The sequence below is a fragment of the Enhydra lutris genome, unplaced genomic scaffold, assembly GCF_002288905.1.
Source record: "Enhydra lutris kenyoni isolate GAN:26980312 unplaced genomic scaffold, ASM228890v2 scaffoldscaffold9, whole genome shotgun sequence".
In the NCBI taxonomy this organism is placed as follows: domain Eukaryota; kingdom Metazoa; phylum Chordata; class Mammalia; order Carnivora; family Mustelidae; genus Enhydra; species Enhydra lutris.
In genome coordinates, this window is record NW_019154093.1 from 56,011,954 (window position 1) to 56,024,576 (window position 12,623).

Here is a 12,623-nt window from a genome sequence, read left to right on the forward strand (position 1 = left end):
CCTCTGCCTTTGGCTCAGGTCATGATCTCAGGATCCTGGGATCGAGCCCCACATCAGGCTCTCTGTTCAGCTAGGAGCCTGCTTCCCTTCCTCTCTCTCTGCCTGCCTCTCTGCCTACTTGTGATATCTGTCTGTCAAATAAATAAATAATAAAATCTTTAAAAATAAATAAATAAATAAACATTTAAAAAAAAAATTGCTGGGCACCTGGGTGGCTCAGTCATTAAGTGTCTACCTTCGACTCAGGTCCTGATCCCAGGGTCCTGGGATCGAGCCCCGCATTGGGCTTCCTGCTCAGCAGGAAGATTACTTCTCCCTTTCCCATTCCCCCTGCTTGTGCTCCCTCTCTCGCTGTGTCTCCTTCTGTCCAATAAATAAATAAAATCTTAAAAAAAAAAAAAAAGAGTTGCCAACAGTGACTCCATTTTTATACATTGTTATCAATCTTGTTAAAAAAATGACACTCTGCTGTCCCTGCTGATTTGCCAAATTTAATGGAAAGTTTTACTTCCTTAGATCTGCTTTATCACACTGAAGTTTACTGAACTCTTAGGTACTTAATAATCCAACATTTGTAACAATTTATTAGATTAATGCCTAATGTCCCTGAGGTTTATAATTTATTCTTTGCTAATTGTTCTTTTTATGCTTGTCACCTTGCTAAAACCTCTATAAGCATCTGTTTATGGTCATTCCATAAATTAATTCATCTGAAACTTCAGGTGACCTCATAAAGCCCCATGTGAGTGAACTACCTAACAACCACTTCCTGACAGTCCCCTTATCGCTCACATGTGGCCTGACTCCAACAACAGTAATGCCTTAAAACAACTATCAATAACTAAAAATGCTCCCCAATGCCAGATACGACTTCCTGGGACAGGTCTATTCCAGCAACAAGGGACTAAGTCCTCTATGGTTGATCAGCAATGCTTTCTGACAAAGTTCATGATCAGTAGAGGCCATGTGAAAGGTGAAATTAATTAGGGTTACTGATGTCAAGAGATTTTTAAATGGAGCCAAGAGGCCATTAAGGAGATGAGCCTTATGCACATCCTAACCTGGTAGAACCATGAACTTTTGAACTGGGCCAAACAGCAAATATTCCAGGGACATTTGCCTGAACGCCTGCAACTTCCTACAGTGAAAGACTTTGCTTGATGACAGCTTTAGTGATCAATTATATTCAGCCAAGATTGGTTTTTTTGCCACCCATACCAATCATAATTTTTATAAACAACATATGCAGGTATTCCTTTTTTTTCTTTAAAAACCCTTGACTTTTGAGCCCTCACCTGGGAGGAGGGTGCACTTTGGATTCCTGCCCAAATCTGTTTCCCAAATTGCAATTCTGAGACCCCAAATAAATGCTTTTTTTTTTTTTTGTAGCTCAGCCTCTTTTCTCAGTTGACATCTCATATACCCTTTTCTCCGTGTATCTTTGTGTATTTTCTTTTAATTTTGTGTCACATGCAAGTTTTACCTATTCAGAAATTACTTTAAAAACTGATGTTGGGGGTCACCTAGCTGGCTCAGTCGGTGACACAGGCAATTCTTGAACTTGGGCTTGTGAGTTCAAACCCCACATTAGGTGTAGAAATTACTTAAAAATAAAATCTTTAGGGGTGCCCAGGTGGCTCAGTCAGTTAAGCATCCAATTCTTGCTTTCAGCTGAGGTCATGATCTCAAGGTCGTGATAGCAAGCCCTGGCTGGGCATCAGGCTCAGAGCTCAGTACAGGGTCTGCTTGAGAGATTCTCTCCCTCCTTCCCCCTCCCCCGGCTTGTACTCTTTCTCTCTCAAATAAATAAATAAATCTTTTAAAAAATAAAAATAGATAAATCTTTTTTTAAAAAGTCAATGATGTTGAAATGAATTCTTGAGTTATATAATCTAGAAATAATTCTCCCATGTCTTGGAGTATATCCCCTAAAGCTTTCTAATAATATGGACAAGGGAAATTGTGGCTCTTGAAGCTGAAAACCACTGTCTATTAATAGCCTATTAATAGCCAAAAGAGAGATTCTAATCCTGTGGCCTCCTTGTCATAGAATATTTGTAACCTCTTTCCTTAAGATTTGTAAAGTAACCATTTGTCACTAGTAAGAACAGTAATGTTTATGGAGATCCTACTATATGTCAAGCACTGTTCTATGTACATTTCACACATTTCAAGTTAATTTTCACTACAACCTTATGAGGTAAGTGGTTATATATTAGAAAATGGAATCTCAGAAAGTTTCCTAACTAGCAAGTGACAGAGCTGAGATTCAAACCTGTTACAGGTTTATTATAAGGAGCATAGGACCGTTGCAAAGATTAAAGTGATTTAATGCATTAATGTGCTTAGAACATTAAAAGTGCTTATAACAGTATTTAAAGTGCTTAGAACAGTATTGCTTTCAGTAACTCTCTCCATTAAGTACTAACACTAAGAATCTGGAGTTCAGGGAGGAATTTTGTAAGTTAGAGATATGGTTGAGTCTGCAAAAGTACATGAAGTTATTTTGATGAACTGAAATGTAAGTTAGAAGTCCCATATATCAGTGACTAAGAGCTCTACATTTTTCAAGATAGTTTTTCCCTTGTTTTTATTTCCTCTGAGTGCCATTTCTCAGAAGACCTCCTGCAACCAATTCCAAGTTATTTGTTCCACCTCCCTCACCACCATTTTAATGCTTTTTCACCATAGAGATTTTTAACATAAAATCAGAGGAAAATAATGCTTTTTTTTTTTTTAAGATTTTATTTAGTTATTTGGGAGAGAGAATGAGTAAGAGAGAGCATGAGCTGGGATGGGGCAGAGGGAAAAGCAGACTTCCCACGAGCAGGGAGCCTGCTGTGGGACTCTATCCCAGGACCCTAGGATCAGGACCTGAGCGGAAGGCAGATATCTGCTTAATGACTGAGCCACTCAGGTGCCCTGGAAGATAACATTTTCAGGTACAGTATCAGGATGACAATCCACACAAGCAGAAATTTTGCTCTTGGATCTTTCCTTCATGGTTTTTTTTCTTTTTATTTTGATTCTACCTGTGAGAGGTACTATTTAAAACAAAGGAACAAGTAATATCTGAGCCTGACTGACTGAAAATATACCAGGTTTCCAGAGTTGAATGTCAGGCTCAAAAAATATAAAGCAAAAGAAAAAAAAAAAACCTGCCTATTGCCATCAGAAACATGCTCTCCAGTGTGACAGTCCCTAGCCATGTGTGGCTATTAAGTTCTTGAAATGTGGCTAGTTTTAATTGAGATGTTCTGTAGGTATAAAATACACACTGGATTTCAAAGAATTAGTTAAAAACAGAATAGCATATATCGATATTTTTATATGGATTACATGTTGAAAGGATAATACTTCAGGTTTAATAATATCAAAAATCAATTTTATTACTTGTTGTTTTAAATGTGTATACTAGAAATCATAAAATTATCTATGTAGTTTGCAATATTTCTCCTTGGTAGCACTGCTCTAAAATGAAGTCTCAACTTTGCCTCTACCTGATCCTTAAGTCTCTAGGACCTTAGAAACATTTATATATATATATATATATATATATATATATATATATATATATATACACACTAATATATAGTAGTATATATAACTAATATATATAGTATATATATTATATATAGTATATATATAACTAATAACTAATATATATATTAGTACCTAATATAAAATTAGTATACAATATAAAAATATAAATGTATTAATATATAAAGTGACTACATTCATATCTGGAAATAAGTACATTTGTTATGTACCTACTAAGAGTACAAAGACTAATAACACAGGGTTCTTGTCCTTAAGAAGAAGTGAACTAAGATTCATTGAGTCCTGCTATGACCCAGGCCCTGGGCAACCTTGCAAACAAGATATTATAATTATGATTTTCACTATACAGCTTGACTCCAGCTTCCCAGTTCTCTTTATTTGGGGGCCTGAAAGTTTGTTCAAGCTGAGATGAGCATAGGTACCATGGTCTTCTCTACATCCTTAGTCATAAATATCCTCCTTCCAACTCTGGCCTGTATGTCTTAGTCATTTGGGATACTATAACAAAATCCCACAACCTGCGTAGCTTCTACACAACATTTATTTTTTGTAGTTCTGGAGGCTGGGAAACAACATCTGGTGCCACATGGCTGGGTTCGAGTGAGGGTCCTCTCCTGGAATGTAGACTGCTGACTTCTTGCTGTGTCCTCACATGGTGGAAGGTGCAGGAAGCTCTGTGGGAGCTCTTTTTTAAAATATATATATACATATATATATATATATATTAAAAATATATATTTTTATTAACACATATTATTTGTTTCAGGGGTACAGGTCTGTGATTCATCAGTCTTGCACAATTCGCAGTACTCACCATAGCATATACCCTCCCCAATATCCATCACTCAGCTTCCCCATCCCTTCCAACCCCCTCCCCTCCAGCAACCCTCCATTTGTTTCCTGAGATTAAAAGTCCCTTATGGTTTTTCTCCCTCTCTGGTTTCATCTTATTTCATTTTTCCCTCCCTTTCCCTATGATCCTCTGTCTTGTTTCTCAAATTCCTCTTAGTAGTGAGATCATATGATAATTATCTTTCTCTGATTGACTTATTTCACTTAGCATTCCATCCATGTCACTGCAAATGGCAAGATTTCATTTTTTTAAGATTTTTTGATGACTGCATAATATTCCATTGTACATATACGCCACATCTTCTTTATCTATTCATCTGTAGATGGATATCTAGGTTCTTTCCATAGTTCGGCCATTGTGGACATTGCTGCTATAAACATTGGGGTGCACAGACCCCTTTGGATCACTACGTTTGTATCTTTAGGGTAAATACCCAGTAGTGCAATTGCTGGGTCATAGGGTAGCTCTATTTTTAACATTCTGAGGAAACTTCGTACTATTTTCCAGAGTGGCTGCACCAGCTTGCATTCCCACCAACAGTGTAGGAGGGTTCCCCCTTCTCCACATACTCACCAACATCTGTCATTTCCTGACTTGTTAATTTTAGCCATTCTGACTATTGTGAGGTGGTATCTTATTGTGGATTTGATTTGTATTTCCCTGATTCTGAGTGATGTGGAGCCCTTTTTCATGTGTCTGTTGGCCATCTGGATGTCTTCTTTGCAGACATGTCTGTTTGTGTCCTCTGCCCATTTCTTGACTGGATTATTTGTTCTTTAGGTGTTGAGTTTGGTAAGTCCTTTTGTGGGAGCTCTTTTATAAGGGCACTAATCCCATGTATGAGGGCTCCGCCCTTATGACTTAACCAACTTCCAAAGGCTCCACCTCTTAATACCATCACATTGGGAGTTAGGATTTCAGCATATCTGTTTGGCTAGGGTGTGTGTGGAGGGAGGGGGAGTGGGGATACAAACATTCAGACTATATAGCACCATGTAACTTTCATAAAGAAACCAAATGAATGGGTGGGTGGATGGGTGCTTTCTCTCTCTCTCTCTTTTTTTTATTAGAGAGAGAGGGAAGGACAGAGGACATGGGAGAGAGAGACTCTCAAGCAGGCTCCACGCCCAGCATAGAGCCTGATGTGGGGCTTGATCTCACGACCCTGAGATCATGACCTGAGCTAAAATCATGAGTCAGACGTTTAACCCACTGAGCCACACAGGCACCCTGGATGTGTGCTTTCTTTATTGTATGTTCCCATGACAAGAGCTTCCTTTACCTTTAAATTTGTGAACTTTTGGAATCCCTTTAGATAATTAACTGCAAGGAGATAACGATAATAGTGACCATGCAAGGAAAGCACAGAAGCTTCATTTCTCAAAATGACTTACTTCTCAGGCATCTTGGCTTCTCACCACACAGTGAGAAGACGTTGCTCTTTTTTTTTTTTCTTGAAGACAAAAGCAGTCATTCTTTCAGATCTAATTCATTTGATTAAGTTTTACTGTGTGTTGAGCAGCATGTTTTCGTTGTATCCATTTGGATTACCTATTGGCTGTTCACACTTCCCATGCACCCAGCTGAATTCCAGATGTGCCATGCCTCCCCACTTGTCCCCCTAAACTACTGTCAGTCGCAGAAAATGAACACTCCTTTCTTCCTGGTAACCAGGCTAAAAACCATGGAGTTGGCCTTCCCTCCCTTATTTCTTTCCCACCCATCTCTCCTCTGGTAGCCCCAGCAGCTCTACCTTCAAAATAACATATAGGCTACAGTTCAAGTGCTTCTCACCACCAGATGCCAAGTCCCCGGGTCCCACCCATCACGGGGCCTCCCTTCAGTTGTGGCGATGGCAGCCCGACCCCGTCACTGAAGAGGGACAGCCACAGTTACCTTGACACAACTTAGAGCATAGCTCCCCTGCTCAGAACCCTCAGAGAGCAACCACAGGCAAACCCTCGTTGGTGGCCTCTGAAACCCCACACTCACAGATTCTAGCCATTTCGAACTTCTTGCCATTTCTCAAAAACAGAGGTAGTCCCCGACTTGAGGGCCTCCCCTGCAAAATGCTCTTCCTCTGCCATCCCCCCGGCGCACCTCATACCTGCTTCCGGCCTCTCGTCAGCGGCCTCCTCTCTCAGGAGGACTTCCTACCCCAGTGTATTTCTCATTTACAATCATCCTGCACAAACACTCCCTTGCCCTGTTCTGTGTTACTCCATGACCCCTATTGTCAGCTAATGTATTATGCCTTTTACTCATTTGCATCTCTCCCCCACAAGGGTTTTAAACTGCACAAAGGTGGGGATGCTATTTTATTCATTGTTTCCTTCCCAGTGCTTAGAACAGTGCCTACCACAAAATAGATATTCAGTAAATATTTGGTAGGTGACTGAATGACATTTTCATGATGAGGAAAATGAGGCCCGTGAGCTGTTTTAGCCCAAGGTCACAGGAGTCGTGAGTGCAAGGGTCACACCCAGGACTCGGCTGGGGCACATTCCACTCTCTCCATCTGGGTCAGGAGGTAAAAGGGGCAGCTGCTCTGGAAGAGAGGCACACACCAAAGTTCAAATGTGTATCTTGCTGGAAGCACGGAGCTGCAATAGAAACAATGATTCTGGAAGCATTTTGGACAGTCTCTGAGATTAGAGAAAGTCATTTGAAGGCATATGCGGAAGCTTTCTAGTTTTAAGACTGGCTTTAACTATTTTTCTTTCAGCTGTAGCTTTCTGGGGTAATGAATGTACCATATGTCGATATCTCCAGGTTCTCATACAAATTAGGGAACTAAAAAAATGCCAGATGACTAAAACAGATTTCTGCTTGTTTCCATGGGAAATCAACTGCTGGGGAACCTTAGGAAATGGGAGGGAGAATTTGTTCAGTTCGAGGTGTTCGTTCTCTGGTGAGTGGTGACCCTCTGCCTGCAGCCCAGGCTCCAGCCCCCGGGTCTGTTCAAAATTTTGGACAGGCAAGACACTGTCCTAGGCTGCTGCTGTGCTGGTGGCCAAGTAACACCGAGAAGATCAGCATGTCTTGTGTGTCTCAAAGTGTCCTTTGAGCGTCCACTACCAGGGTCTGGCGCTACACTCCAGGCCCCCAAGTGTCAGGGCCTGGCCAACCACGCTACAAAGGCACCTGCTAATGACTCATAGACTCTTGATAATGTAGGTCCTCCAGCCTCAACCTCCCAGGGTGTTTTCAGCATGTTTCGAGCCTTCTAGAGAATCTTCTGGCAGTCAGAGGGATGCACCATCAAGGATTCTTGCTGAAAGAGTCACTGTTTGCTACTTGCAAGTAGATGGAGCTAATTCAGGGGAATGGGGGGAGCACTCTGGAAACACGGCCAAGTATGCCCTGGGAGGCTGTGCCAGCAATGTCTCCAGGAGGCTGTGAGGAGGACTCATTCCCGCCTGCCCAGAATTAGCACCAATTACTTCAGTAAGAGAATGCTGAGAGAAAAGACTGCAAAAGATTTCAGTATTTTTTTGCCAGTGGCAATCTCTGGCTTGTCTGGGGGTAACTGGTTCAGGAGCATACTCTAGACTAAGCTGAAAGGGAAAAGGTAACATTTCTCTGCTTTCTTCACCCAGAGTGTAAGTCAAGCCTGCCAAGTTGCGGCCCAAAGCTGACACATCATCTGTCATCTGTAACAGAGAATGGGGGGGTTTAGATTTGGGTTCAGACAACGCTGAATTCTCCTACTTCTTCTCTTACGAGTTGGGAGACCTCCAGAAACTCACAGACACAGTTTGGGTCTCTGTGAGGTGGGATGATCAAGCCTCCTCCTCCTCCCCAGGGAGGTTATGAGGATAAAATCAGCTAATTTAAGTCAAACCACTCACTGGTAGGCAAGAGGGGTGCAGTGCATTGGAACTTCTTTTTTCCATCCCTCTGCCGCCATGTTTTACTGCCAAAATTGGAAACTGATACCTTGGTGAGCAACAAATAGACAGTGGCCTCTCTCTTGCCATAACCACTCTCACTAGCACCAGCAGCTCGATTCTTCTCAGAAGTGCTACTAGGATGTAGACAGCCCAGAAAACTCCAGATCTTCACACAGAACATACCCATTGACTTATAACTTGTCAGCCAGGCTCAGTTGTCTTGCCAAAGTGGAATGTTCCTCAGAGAAACTAAGTGGAAAAGGACACTTATGTTGTCTTTGTCAAAATAAGCCATTGGTAGGACCCATCCCATGGAATCAAGACCATAGATCATAATGCATTTCAAATGCCTTCCGCTAGGCTAGTCAAAATATTTTGATTCTTCTTTCTTCAAATGACTCACAGGCATGGTTCCTCAGCATGAGGCCAACCTAACTTCCGGGTTCTGCTTAACCCAGAGCACAGGAAGTGGTATTATCATTTTGTGGTCCCAGGAGCCTTTTAGTAAATCAATCTTTCCATTACAGCTATGATATCCAAAGTCATGCTCTGGTTCCATGGTCTATTTCTGTAGATTCCAGTAATAGCCACTTAATACTGGATTTTGTTTCTACCCAACCCAGTTCTGACACCGACTATCTGGAGTTGGTGCAGACTCCACAAGTTCAGGGCAGAGCCCTCCACAGGACTGCCCTCCCATTAGATGATAGTCACAAGTTTCAGGGAGTCCCCGGGCCACCAAAACTTCTGCCCAACTGCCCAATGTGAGGGTTCCGTGACTCTTTCAGGTTTGATAATTCACCAGAATGACTCATAGAACTCAAGAAAATGCTATACTTATTACAGTTGTATTCGAAAGGTTACAACTCAAGAAGAGCCAAATGAGGAGAGCCTAGGACAGAACTCAGCTTATGTGCCCTCTCCCCATGGACTGAGAGAGAATGTGTCAGCCTCCAGGCACTTCTGTGAGTTCACCAACTGGGAAGCTCCAATGAGCCTTGATGTCAGAGTTTTTATTGGTGTTTCATTATGAAGACATGACTAATCTCAAACTCACCCCTCTCCAACTTTCCCTACAACTTTCCCTCACCCCATGTGAGGCTGGGCCAAAACTGCAACACTCTAATCACATGGCTGGCCTCTCTGATGTCCAACCCCCATCCTGAAGCTATCTGAAGGCCCAGGCTGATGAGTCATCTCATTAGCTTAACAAAGACACTTCTATCATTCGGGAAATTCCAAGAGTTTTGGTAGCTCTTTTACCAGGAACCCGGGGCAAAGGCCAAATATATTCTTTATTATATCATAGTCTTTTTTTTTTTTAAGATTTTATTTATTTATTTGACAGACAGAGATCACAAGTAGGCAGAGAGGCCCGCAGAGAGAGAGGGGGAAGCAGGCTCCCTGCTGAGCAGAGAGCCCGATGCGGGGCTCGATCCCAGGACTCTGGGATCATGACCTGAGCCGAAGTCAGAGGCTTTAACCCACTGAGCCACCCAGGCGCCCCATATCATAGTCTTTTATTATTATTTACAAAACATTAGGGCTCAGAGTTTAAGCTTTTTCCTTTGGGCAATGTGGAATCACTTAAAGCAAGTGATTTTCTGAGCAGCTACTATGGGTGGCTCATAATATACATGCTGAGAGCTATACTTTTGGAAGATAGATGATTGTATGGAGGGTGGTCTGCATGAAGTGAAGACAAAAGACTAGGAAGGAGCCAGTAGCCCCCGTGTACCCATAAAGCAATGAGAGCTAACTAACCTAGGGGGTACAAGTGGAAACGGAAAATTTTGGAGGCATTTGAGAGAGGTTTTGAAGATTTCAACTCGCAATCTTTTTTTGTTTTTGTTTCTATAGAACATTCATCAATCTTTGTTAGATTGGATAAAAATTTGCATTATTAAAAGACAGGTAATAAAATTTAAGCTTATGTTGAACCTAACATACTAAGTTCTGTAGTATTTAGAATAATACATAAGAAATGTCAGCTGGGGAAACGGGTAAAAGCATCACTATATCTGCAGGTGTTGTCCATAGTGTGCAACCACATAAAAATAATCCCAGGGACACTGCAATGGACTTACATTTTGTAACGTGTTTTTCCTTTTGGGGTGAAGAAGGGTGGCAAAGAGGAGCAGGAAATGAAAGGCATAAGCAGAATGGCTTCTCCCATTTCAAAATGGTAATAAAAATATTTAGATCGTGGCACTAGGATACCTTTGAGGAAAAAAAAAAAACACACCTTGATCAGAGTAGGCTCATTGTATAATTCTTTAGTAATATCTATAATTTTTGTGTAATGGAGAGGGCTTAAAGAACAATTTTACTTTAACTGTGTGCTATCTACTTTTCTTCTCACTTTCTGGGGTTTGATCTATTTCAGCATCACACAGATACTTCACACACTTTCTAGAAAAGCAGACTCTTATTCTTGAAACACCTTCTATCAAAGGAATCATCAAGAATTTTACCTCTAAGCAATCAGTGTCATAACCATCTCGTGGCTGAAAAGAACTCCCGTTTCTATATCTTTATTTGAAGCTCTTCAGTAAAGGGGCTTGTGAAGAAGGTTTTCATTCCTTTTGATTCCTTTAGTCAAAGGATAGCAAGTACCACTAGAATCTTCTACTGCTTTATACTGAAGGCTTCGTCTTCTTCCTTTTTTTTTTTTTTTCCCCTAGAGTCCATGGTGGGGAGCGGGGAAGGAGAAAGAATCTTAATCAGCCTCCACACCCTATGCAGAGCCCAACCTGGGGCTCAGTCTCATGACCCTGAGATCATGACCTGAGTAGAAATCACAGGTCTGATGCTTAACCAGCTGAGCCACGCAGGCTCCCCCAATTCTGACTCTTTTATCTGTTTTTTGTCTCAATTGTTCTACTGTTAAGTTCTACTGGTGACAGCCTTCTGTAATTGGCCACTCTAGCCCATCTCCTTCAGGGACCCTGACCATGTAAATACCCATTTAAAGTTCTTCCATCTACTTCCATATCGTAAGGTAAAACCTCATCTAGTTGGTAATATTTTTTTTTTTAAGATTTTTTATTTATTTATTTATTTGTCAGAGAGAGAGAGGGAGAGAGAGCGAGCACAGGCAGACAGAATGGCAGGCAGAGGGAGAAGCAGGCTCCCTGACGAGAAAGGAGCCCGATGTGGGACTCCATCCCAGGACACTGGGATCATGACCTGAGCCGAAGGCAGCTGCTTAACCAACTGAGCCACCCAGGCGTCCCTCTAGTTGGTAATATTGAATTTAATCTTTAGCCTTTTCTTCAACCTAGGATTCAACAGAAGTTTTGTTTGTGAAAATTGTTTTCATCTGGTTACAAAATAACATCCCAACAGCGATGGTTGTTCCTAAAACTAATCTCAAGGCAAACAAGGTGACCGCAAATGCTGCTAACTCGAAGGGAATAATTGGAGAGGATCCTTGGAGAGGATCTCTCCAAGCTGCATTCATATCAATCTTCAGCGTATTTCTCCCAAAGGAGAGCCAACTATAAAGCTGTGTAAACATAGTCATAACAAAAATGAAGGCAGCATGAATACAACCCAGGGGTGCTCAAGGAGAAACAGTGTGGAGGAAGCATGATTTTGGGAACTATAGCAGTTGTTCATCCAAGGGAACCAATGGTACATCTTTATCACACACCTGTTAGATCTTCTGCAGTGATGCAATCATAGTGCCTTATATGCTTGGCGGGCTTTACTATCCTGAGAATTTTCTGGTTTCCACCCCAAAGGGACAAACCCAGGACCCATAAACACAGCACTGGAGTAATTAAAAAGAATTTTATAATTTATAACTCATCAACATGATGAAATAAAGTCACACTTCCTCCAGTGATATGCAAAGGCCAGGACCACAATGCAGGGTCAATCATGGCCATGGTAGAATGTGTTGCTATATCCCTAAGGGCTCTGATGGGACTCCAGGAACACAGTCTTCTTAGAAATTTTCAGATTTGATAACCAAGCAGAATGTAGACATTTTGGTGGGAAAGAATGAATGTCCTCCTATGTTTAGAAAATCATAGGTCTCTTTTCCTGTGCACACATTTTCCATGTGCCACAAATCTATGTGTGTTCTTTCATCATCATGCCTTCAAACTATGGGATGTTAACACAGATTATGCCATTTTCACTTTTAACATGCACAGAGCTCTTTATCTTGACCAGAGGAGTCCAGGATCTTGACTTAAAACCCAATCTCTGGTCCCTGGTGCCTGTCCCTCAGCCATTGCATTTCCTGTTCCACCAGGAACAAGTTTTCCCCTTCTCAGATAACTCCATCTGGGTACCTCAGACCAGTG

At 41.5% G+C, this 12,623-nt stretch overlaps 1 pseudogene; it reads right to left on the bottom strand.

Moving 5' to 3' along the window:
- Positions 1–10,649: 10,649 nt before the first annotated feature.
- LOC111143577 lies at positions 10,650–12,301 on the bottom strand (annotated as a pseudogene).
- Between the last annotated feature and the right edge of the window lie 322 nt (positions 12,302–12,623).